This window comes from Macrobrachium nipponense, chromosome 33 (genome assembly GCF_015104395.2).
Source record: "Macrobrachium nipponense isolate FS-2020 chromosome 33, ASM1510439v2, whole genome shotgun sequence".
Taxonomy (NCBI): Eukaryota; Metazoa; Arthropoda; class Malacostraca; order Decapoda; family Palaemonidae; genus Macrobrachium; species Macrobrachium nipponense.
Window position 1 is genome coordinate 42,528,000 of NC_087219.1, and position 10,000 is coordinate 42,537,999.

Here is a 10,000-nt window from a genome sequence, read left to right on the forward strand (position 1 = left end):
ACCGAAGTTTACCACTGAAGGGAAAGTTGTCACAGATAAAAAGATAAGAAGGCAAGTAAAACATTGAGTTAAGTACGATAAAACATCAGCGAACGTTAAGGCCAAGATATCTTAGTAACAGCAAAACAAAGACAGAGCTTCTGGCACGGGGGCACACACACAAACACACACACACCACACCCTGTCTTTAGACGGCATTCCGCCTCATTCATATGACCGTCTCGTCAGGCTTTGACGACCTGCAAGAGTGACGGAAAAAGGACCGGGGGATGGGGGTGGTGGTGGGGGAAAAATTCCCAGACGAGTTTTTACCGTCTCGGATTCGCCCGTCTTCTGTCTCACCGGAAGCTCGTTTATTTAAATGATATTTTCCTAAACGGGTTGAAGCCATTTCTTTTAAAACATTTCTTCAGTATTCCGAGTAACTTATAACGAGAGAGTGATTTACGTTAAGTTCACGACTAAACTTTTATATAAGTGGCTACTTCAGATCAACGAAACCTGATTATTTTAACATATTCAAACATTAACAATAACAATAATGAAAATTCAAACCCTCATTCTCATTACGGGTATGTCTTAATATCTTAATATCCAATGTATACGCAGTCACTAAACTTCAATGTATCCATAGTATACACTGCATGTTAACTAGCAAAAGCTGTATACTTACGAGTATGGTATATAAATAATAAATATCAAAAGTTAAAATATTTTTAGCATAAGTGATTCACCTAAACAATCTTTTTCTGTATGATATTTATGTAACTGCATGCATGTCTGTATGTATGCATGTATATGTATGTATAAGCAAATGCCACAGGAGAATGAAAGGCAGAATTTCATACCGGGCGCTTTCGCCTTTTATTGAAGCATTGTCGAAGCAAAACTGAAATACAGTTGGAAACAAAGTTACAAGGTAAACACAAAGATCAATATTACCAGATGGATAATTGTCAATAGGGTAAAAATTAAAGAGATAATCCAGGTTTCTAGAGTATATAGTTATATATATATATTTATGTATGTATATTCCCCCAAGGTATCGTCAGTGAAAAAATCAGATATCTTCATAAAAACACGCTGCATTAGCGCCAAGCATTACGTATGCACTCCGTTAAAAAATGCCAGCTTCTATAACCAGTGGACGACTGCATTTTAAAATAGAAGAGAATTGGACGACACGGTGTATTTTTATCCCCAATACTAAGGCATCCCATTAAGAGGCGACTCCCCCTCCCTCTCTTCATTCTTGGTTGAAGGGAGTGTCAACCTTTTCTTATATAACCGTGATTTCAGAAAGGCTTTGTGAGTTATCCGTGTCTCTTAAGTGTGGTTTTTGTATCAGGGCGTATTTTTGCATATTCGAACTCATCTTGGGCAACTGCTTTTTTTTTTATGTTCATTATTCACTGATATCTCTCTCTCTCTCTCTCTCTCTCTCTCTCTCTCTCTCTCTCTCTCTCTCTCTCTCTCTCTCAATTTGCCTCGCAGTCAATCTCAATAAACAGTGAAGAATATGGTACTGGAAAATATGATTATCTTCATCAAGCAATTACAAGGAAAATAAGGCATAGGACTTTCATTAATGAATACGGACATTGAATAACACACTGGATCTCTTTCACTAAAGAATGAAGAAGAATGTGACACGTGACCTTTTTTGTTTTATTTAAGGATGCAACGGAAGAATACAGATACAGAATATGTCGGTGGATTCGATAACATTAGCTCGCTTCCTTAGTAGAGTCATGTCATCGAAGCCTTAAAATCTGGATAGCAGCTCTCTCTCTCTCTCTCTCTCTCTCTCTCTCTCTCTCTCTCTCTCTCTCTCTCTCTCTCTCTCTCTCTCTCTCTCTCTCTCTCTCTCTCCTATTCTATTCACCTTACATCTACAGTCATCTTCGTTCCTTTCATTCAAACTTGCTTTCTCAAACATACAATTCTCTCTCTCTCTCTCTCTCTCTCGCTATTATACTCTTTATCGCCTTCTCTCATTTATGATATATAAACTTTGCTTTTCTCTCCTCCTAGCCTCTCTCCCTCACTTTCTCTCACTATCATGCTTTTCAATCTAGCCAAACCTCTCTCTCTCTCTCTCTCTCTCTCTCTCTCTCTCTCTCTCTCTATACTAACATATCTATATATATATATATAGATATTTATAATATATAATTATATTTAAATCTATATATATATATATATATATATATATAGTATATATATAATATAACGTATATATATTATTATATATAAGTTTATATATATAATATAATTTAATATATACATATATATATATAATATATTATATATATACTCTTATATACTATATTATATATATCCAATGCCGAAAGACGTTCTTTGATATATTTGCCTTTCCTTCTGCGTAACCCCTCATTCTCTATCTCTCCTAACAGTCGATAATAATCTTTAAGGATCCTTTTTCTCTCTGCTGAGGTCTCCACCATCAACAAACAAATGAAAATAAAAAGTAAAAAAAATTGTTAAAAAGTAGAAAAACATTCTCCGATCTGCACATGATCTATCCTAATCCCCCGCCCAGAGAAAAAGTCGTCACTACAGCAGAAGGACCTACCGCCGCGTTCTGGGGCCCGTTGGCTCCTGCTCTGCTGTTGCCGTCACGGGCGTCACGTACCTGTCGCTAATAATTATCCGCTGTGGGGGGAGGAGGAAGAGGAGGAGGAGGTAGTAGGCCCCGCGTTAAGAGGGTACTTGGGTATCTTAATAAAGAGGAATGGAGTACTGTTGGAAGTGCCGGGTATCTCTACATTGTTTAGAAAGGTCGAAGACAAGGCATGATCCGACCTCCAGCATACTCGAAATGAGTGCAAGATTTTTCCATCATGCATAAGTTGTAAACATCATATTCCTAACTTGAAGTAAATTAAAACATGCTAATATCTACGGTCAAATAGAGCCTTGTTTCACCAACGAAAATGAAAATAGATATATTATATTTTATTAGAAATAATTCATTTGCACTGTTTATCATGCACATTATTTTACACATTTGCATATTATAAATAAATCATAATTAACCTATCGTAAACTTCCTGTATCTTTAACTCAAGGCTAAACATTTTTCAGACCTTTTAAGGCTCTCCTAATAATCCCCCCCCCCCCCCCACCCTCCCTTTCAACACGAACAACAACAAAGTAGTTTGTAGGCTTACTCCCCGAGTACGCGAAACACGAGTAATAGTTGAAACCCAAGGTATATAGAATACTTGGTTGAAACAAGCAAATAGATGTATAGACGAAAACGCGATAAATTGACAAAGAAATTATTAATTTAAGATAAGAAGCAATTCTCTTTTGGCAAAGAAATTACTAATAAATGCAAAGACGAAATTCTCTAGTAGTGAAATTAAAATATAAAGTAAAATTATGGTCGCTTTAAAAATGCAAATATTAATGTTAAAGCCACTTTTAAACACTTGAAAATTTAGACAGATGAATTCTTGTGAAGTTTATGAACGCATTATTGTCCATTTGAATGTCTGAGGAAAATTTTCTAATATGATTAAGAAGTAAAACGAACGGAACCAATAAATTTAAGGAGGATTGCTTTATTGAAGGGCTGGATGTATTAGTAAAAGTTGCAAAAACCTCTCTATGAGTATCAATTAAAGCAGAGTTGTACCAGCAAGACGCTTAAGTGTGGTAAGGTGTTAAATGCCTTGGGTGGAGCTTTGTTCTAGAACCAACCAACCAAGATGAGAACCCAAGGGAAACACCAAAAATACAGATTATGGATAAACCAAAATAAATAAATAAATAAATAAATAAATAAATAAATAAATAAATAAATAAATAAATAAATAAATAAATAAATACAAAAGATTAGAAAAAAAGATGACTAAAGGATGTACAAAAAAATACGAAAGATCATGAATAATGCATAGAAAAAGGAATGAGAAAAATACAAAAGAATAAGAAAAAGGGATTAGAAAAAAAGAGAGAGGAACTGAAGAAGAATAATATTGTCAAGTGAACCGAGGTGCATACCCCCAAAATGGAGGGGTGGGGGTGGGGGTGGGGGGCAGACACCCCCAAAAACAGAAAGGGGGAAAGAGGATAGTGTAGGGGCGTCGTGGAAGGTATGAGACTATCCCTTTAACGCGGACACTTTAACAAGGGCGGCATCCTTCTGAAGATGCCAGGCGTGCCTTGTGGCAGACGCCAGGTAAGTCAGCCCAGATTATCCAACGGGCGACGGCCCTCCCATGAGTGGCACTCTCTACACAGCGACGGCAGTGCCAGGGCCACTTTTGTATGTAAAGTCTAGGCGAGTTTTTTTTGTTTTTTTTTTTTTTTTTTTTTTCTCCTTGACGACTTCCTTTTAAGGAGACACGAATGAATAAATGCATACCTACATACATAAGTGATTTTCTTGCGACGATATTTGGGTCTTCCTAGAAGTTGCTGACATTTCCAAATTAAGCTTTGGTAAAGAAATAGATCAAACAAAATACCGTCCCGTACTAACTTATGGATGACGGAAGAACCGACACAAAAATAATACTTATCCGCAGCAACAATAACTCTACGCACAATAAATGTACTGTGTACATACGCATGCACATACACATCCACACACACGTATATATATATATATATATATATTATATATATATATATATATATCTATATATACACACATACATAAATACTACATTCCTCAACTACAAGCGAGTCGAAAAAAATACGTGATATCAAAAATATCACATTCCATCTACTTTCTAAATAAAAAATATTAATTACCCTCTACTTTTTGCAACTGCTCTCAGACTAAATTAGTATGGATTTAAAAACAATAAATATTCACACTGCGGTATTCTTGAACTGCATCCCATCAACACGGGAATCTATCTAAAACGAAATTTTTGTACCCTTGTTACTATGACAGAACAACAAATGATAAATCAATGGTTCTTCACTTTCCGTTCATTTACCGAAAGCAGTAATCGCCTGCAATATTCATCAATATGCAATATATCTATATATTTACGTATGAGTATATATATATTATATATATATATATATATATATCATTATATATAGATATATATATATATATATAAAATATATAAATATATATATATATATATATTATATATATAATATAAAGGATATATATATATATATAATATATATATATATTTTATAATAATATATATATTATATAATATTATATATATGATATATAATATTATATATATATTATATATATATACACACAATTATGTACAAATATACGTGTTTTTTTAACTTTGCATCCTACAAAATAAAACTTATTGTCCCCCGTTTTTTTTTAAATCTCGTGTTTATTAGTCTCTGAACTTTGACCTCGAGTAACAAGTGTCCAAAACAAAGCATAGAAATTCGAAACACGATAGGACCGCGACAGAGAAACGACAGTCACAAAGTGCCCCATAAAAAGAGAGAGAGAACAAAAATCACCTTCTCGTTCAGCTTTCCAAATTCGTCAATATATCTCCACCTGAATTCTGGTGATCTGGGTTAAAAGACTTCAATACTACAGAAATTAATTTTCGATCAGACATAAAAACAATGTCAAGACAAAATTAATCATCTATTCCCATGTTATAATAAGAACCATTTACCCAATAGAAATACAATTACTAATTTGTCATTTAAGGCAAACAGGACTTCATTCCATAATAAAAGTGCCAAACAAGAACTACAGTGATGCATAAATCACATCAAGGACCTAATTCGACCAAGAAAAAGGCCAAATATAACCACACTATATAAATCACAGGGTAATTTTCAGCCAAATTCATTTTCCCATTTTCCTAAAAAGAACCTCAGCAATTGCTAAGTTCCATGCCGCCTCCGCCCCCCAACGAGGTAACCCGACCCTGTAATTTCCCTGGGAAAACAAGTCGCTGAGAAAGCGCCCGACATTTTTTACATTTTTACCTCCCGGTTTAACCCTAAGTAACCCGCCCGTCCTGCGCGTTTACAAGGTACATCAGTCATGGAGAGAGAGAGAGAGAGAGAAAGAGAGAGAGAGAGAGAGACTTCTGATATCCCAACATGTGACTTCAATACTTAAGAAAAGTTTCGAAAACAAGACAACTTTAAAAAAAACGTTAAGAAAAGTTTCGAAAACAAGACAACTTTTTAAAAAATGTTAAGAAAAGTTTCGAAAACAAGACAACTTTTAAAAACGTTAAGAAAAGTTTCGAAAACAAGACAACTTATAAAAAAAACGTTAAGAAAAGTTTCGAAAACAAGACAACTTAAAAAAACGTTAAGAAAAGTTTCGAAAACAAGACAACTTTTAAAAAAATGTTAAGAAAAGTTTCGAAAACAAGGCAACTTGAAAAAAAACGTTAAGAAAGGTTTGGAAAACAAGACATCTTTAAAAAAAACGTTAAGAAAAGTTTCGAAAACAAGACAACTTTAAAAAAAACGTTAAGAAAAGTTTCGAAAACAATGCAACTTAAAAAAAACGTTAAGAAAAGTTTCGAAAACAAGACAATTTAAAAAAAACGTTAAGAAAAGTTTCGAAAACAAGACAACTTTAAAAGAACGTTAAGAAAAGTTTCGAAAACAAGACAACTTACATCTGTTGCCGTCTTGTTAATTGAGTGCTTGTATAAGAGCACGCTTTCTTGAGTCTGATATTATTATTATTATTTTATTATTATTATTATTATTATTATTATTATTATTATTATTATTATTATTCACAATAAAACCCTATTCACGGGGAACAAACCCAAAGAGGCCAATGACTTGAGATTCAGGCTTCCAAAGAATATGGTATTCATTTGAAAGAAGTAACAGAAGACTAATAGGAAATACAGAAGGAAGAGATGTTACCAAAAATAAAAAATAAAAAAGTAATGAATAAATGGATAAAAATGTAAGTAAATTATTAAAATAATTGGAGACTTGTCTTAGGTGGTAATACGTTGCATCTTCATTTTTAATTAAATAATAATAATAATAATAATAATAATATAATAATAATAATAATAATAATAATAATAATAATAATAATATAATTCCGTTTGGCCATCGAACCAAAAAAATTGCTACCCTGTCGGCCTTCATTTAAGAAAGCAGCCATAAATCTAAAATAACTTTATACAGTCATTAAGTTATTAATACAAGCGGCAAACTCTCCAGAGAAACGCGGCAAATTAACAGGACAAATTGAATAGAACCTTAACAATCAAAGAGAAATAAAAACTGTACACGATAAAATCCAGAAAATAATCAGAAAAAAAGACAGATTAATAGAATATTATGTTTTATTACTCTGGCGTTACATCAGCAAAAGTCATTGATACGAGAGAGACATACAGACAAGACAGACAAAACCGCAAGTCATCGGGCGTCTAGACAAACAAATGTGAAACTTGGAAGAGTACTTACTCGCGCCCAGTGACATTAGAAGGGGAAAAAATCTTGACGATGATGATGACGACGAAGAGGAAGTAGAAGAAATGGTAAACAGCCGCCCCATTGAATGAATGAACTCCTCCCTAGCGGTTTATATGGCGTCAGAAATGGCATAAACAGATGTGGTTTTTATGCAGTGGCTATTAACTCTCTCTCTCTCTCTCTCTCTCTCTCGTCATTTTCTATCACTGCTACAAAGAGGGTAACTAAAAGTTAAGCGTGAAGATGTGTGAGGTTTCACACAGAGAGAGAGAAAGAGAGAGAGAGAGAGAGAGAGAGAGAGAGAGAGAGAGAGAATCCTGATTCCCACTGAAAACCAAACCTTCCATGATGCTCGTGGTTTCACCACCCTTCATATGTCTATAATAATAATAAATAATAATAATAATAATAATAATAATAATAATAATAATAATATAATTCCGTTTGGGCCATCGAACCAAAAAAAAAAAATTGCTATCCTGTCGGCCTTCATTTCAGAAAGCAGCCATAAATCTAAAATTTTATACAGTCATTAAGTTATTAATACAAGCGGCAAACTCTCCAGAGAAACGCGGCAAATTAACAGGACAAAATTAATAGAACCTTAACAATCAAAGAGAAATAAAAACTTTACACGGTAAAATCCAGAAATTAATCAGAAAATAAAGACAGATTTATAGAATGATTATGTTTTATTACTCTGGCGTTACATCAGCAAAAGTCATTGATACGAGAGAGACATACAGACAAGACAGACAAGACAGACAAAACCGCAAGTCATCGGGCGTCTAGACAACAATGTGAAACTTGGAAGAGTACTTACTCGCGCCCAGTGACATTAGAAGGGGGAAAAAATCTTGACGATGATGATGATGACGAGAGGAAGTAGAAGAAATGGTAAACAGCCGCCCCATTGAATGAATGAACTCCTCCCATAGCGGTTTACTAGGCGTCGAAATGGCATAAACAGATGTGGTTTTTATGCAGTGGCTATTAACTCTCTCTCTCTCTCTCTCTCTCTCTCTCTCTCTCTCTCTCTCTCTCTCTCTCTCTCTCTCGTATCATTTTCTATCACCGGCACAAAGAGTGTAACTAAAAGTTAACCGTGAAGATGTGTGAGGTTTCACTGAGAGAGAGAGAGAGAGAGAGAGAGAGAGAGAGAGAGAGAGAGAGAGAGAGAGAGAGAACATGGATTTTTAATGTTTATAGTTAAGAGGGTGAGGGACGTAAAATGATGGGTGAGATATGAACGCGAATGAAAAAAAAGGATCTCGAGATGTTAGTTTTAAATATATGACATGAAATATGAGAGAACAAAAAAAATAGGAGTGGTTCAGAACGAGTACTGAACCTTTACAATAAAGCAAGAACTTTACACTATAAAGTAGTACTTTAGTAAGTGCAACGAGAACCTATACTAGCCTCGAAAAGAGAGAGAGAGAGAAGAGGAGAGAGAGAGAGAGAGAATCCTGATTCCCACTGAAACCAACCTCCATAAGGCTCGTGGCCCACCCTTCATATACCTATCATTGAAAACCACCAATCACTTACCGAGATAAAACTTCTGACATACGCAAACAGATAATATGGATGAATATATAACCAGCGTCCAAGAGGAAATACGACAGAGCTTGAGACCGTCATAAACCTGAATCATGAAACTTAAAAAGAAAATGAAGTACAGTGGAGGATGAGAATGGAACAGACCCATATGTTATATGTGTAGTTACTATTTGAACCTCCAAAGCATATCCGAAGTCTAATATTATTCAAATATTGTTAACAAAAAACTTCCAGACATTGCTTTCATTGGGAAAACCACACCAGGAAAAAGGGCAAATTCATGCTGCATTTTGTCGATATATTATATATATACATGATGTATCCATATGTATAATATTATATATATATATTATATATATATATATATAATATAATATATATATATATTAATGTATTATATGTGCCTATATACAAATATATATAATATATATATATATATATATATATATATATATATATATATATCCATACTATATATCTATAATGTATGTTATATATATATGCATACATAAGGAGGGATACTTCATAGTTAACAAAGCCACCAGATAGCGAAATACTTCTGAAAATAATAAAGGCGGTTAAAATAATGTTTGGAAAATGATATCATCTCTCCCACCCTCCCTCTGACAGCCGAGCGCAGGTGATGGAAAGGGCAGGCGACAAAATAAACATTTAGCAACCAAAGCACAAGCCGGCGAAACGGCCATTTAAAAGGCCATTTGAGGCCATTTAACGGAGCCTGCGGATCTGCTCCGCAGCTCCCGAGATTGGAAACGACGTTTCTTGCCTTCGAAGCGGACTGTGGGGAGCTCTCCTCCGTCAGACTCCTGGGTGTGGGCATGTGTACGTACACAAATAGACCTAGGTAAAGATGGCGAGGATATTTACTGGTAAAAAAATACATACTAGATTTTTGTGTTTGTTTATAAACCAAGAAAAATGTTTAAGTATAAACAAAAATAATTTATATAAAACACCTATATATGGGGCGTTA

At 34.3% G+C, this 10,000-nt stretch overlaps 1 long non-coding RNA gene across 1 annotated transcript in view; it reads right to left on the reverse strand.

The window, feature by feature from the left end:
• Positions 1-10,000, reverse strand: part of LOC135203125 (uncharacterized) — an 80,342-nt gene that overhangs the window by 18,327 nt on the left and 52,015 nt on the right. The window lies entirely within an intron of this gene.